Here is a 1,536-nt window from a genome sequence, read left to right on the forward strand (position 1 = left end):
TTGAGGTACAACCCATAGTGAAGGTTGTCTTTGATCTTCATCAGTAAGTATTTTAATTATCTAGTGCTTCTAAACAAAATACCACAAGTCGATGGCTTTATATAATATAAATTTATTCCCTCATAGTTTAGAAGCTCAAATTTAAAACTCTAGATCTAGAGAAAGTTCTTTGTCTCTTTTCAACATTTATAGGCCCAACATTTATTAGAATTCTCCATGTCTTGGTATCAATTTTCCTCTAAATTAAGGAGGTTCACAATGTAGGGTTCCCAAGCACAAAGGATGCATTCCATTCTCAGCTCTTCTTTCTTGGTAGTTCACTCTCACTCTGCTCATTTCTCTCATCTTTTGTATCTCAAAAGAGATTGATTCAAGATACAACCTAATTCTGAAGATAGTTTGGACCTCATTAGCATTACAGAAGTGAGGGTTTACAACACAAGGATAATTACATCAGATCAGGGCTGATCATACCAGATCACATTCTGTGGGAAGTGATTACATTATTTTAGATCTCATCATGGGGAGTTATTACTCTACTAAACTGTTGACTCACTAAGAATACAGGTCCTGCCAAGGTATCACAAAAGTTTAACTATAACAACATCTCTAGTCTCTTGTGCTGAACTAACTTTATCTTAAAGTTACTCAGGAAAGTTGAGATGAGTGAACAATAAATAACAACAAAAAAGAGAATCAATGGAAAATAAAGAGCATAAAACTCAAAGCAAATGTCACAAACAATAAACAGGTAAAACAAACAGAAGTCAATTAACACAGAAAAGGAAAAAAAAAAAAAAAAGAGTAGCCTCAGGGTGTGATACAGGCATCTGAATATATAGGATTTTATTGGACAGTGTGATAAGCTAATAAAATTCATTAATTTTACAGATAAATGTATGTAGTTCTGAAAAGTTAAACTACAACCGCCTTCCCCCAATAAAATTATTCAGTATTGTTGTAGACTATCTGATCCACTGAGTTGTAATTTGTTTCAGGTTACTACTATATCCTCTTATCAGACAAAATCACAAAGAAAGGGAAATTGACTTCTGCATTCTCAGTCTGCCAGTGCCTGAATCTTTTCTTTCATCATCTCTCTTGAGGCCCTCCTACCACCTCAGTACAGAATTTTCCAGCTCCTCCCTCCAGCTTCCCTCTGGCCTTGGCAGAGAGATTTCTACATAGAGGAAAGAAGCAACAGTGGGGTGTGGGATAGAAGAAGAAGTAGATAGACAAGCTGAAAGAAATGCAGCAGAAGTATTAATCACCTACAGAAAATTACTTCAGCCAAGTTGTTCTTTCCTGTGAATAAAATTACTTAACTCATTCATTCTCAAATCTTACAATGCTAATCCATGAGTCTCTGCTGCTACTGCTGCTATGTGTGATTGAGTTGCTTCTAACTCATAGTGAGACTGTATAGGGTTTCTGAGGCTACAAATCTTTGCTAAAGCAGAAAACCTCATCTTTCTTCTGTGGAGCTACAGGTGGATGCCAACAGCTGAACTTCTGGTTAGCAGTCCAACACATAAC

At 36.1% G+C, this 1,536-nt stretch overlaps 1 protein-coding gene across 1 annotated transcript in view; it reads right to left on the reverse strand.

Moving 5' to 3' along the window:
* Positions 1 to 1,536, reverse strand: part of CSMD1 (CUB and Sushi multiple domains 1) — a 2,529,117-nt gene that overhangs the window by 1,187,347 nt on the left and 1,340,234 nt on the right. The gene's annotated exons all lie outside the window — the stretch shown is intronic.

This window comes from Chrysochloris asiatica, unplaced genomic scaffold (assembly GCF_000296735.1).
Source record: "Chrysochloris asiatica unplaced genomic scaffold, ChrAsi1.0 scaffold00095, whole genome shotgun sequence".
Classification (NCBI taxonomy): Eukaryota; Metazoa; Chordata; class Mammalia; order Afrosoricida; family Chrysochloridae; genus Chrysochloris; species Chrysochloris asiatica.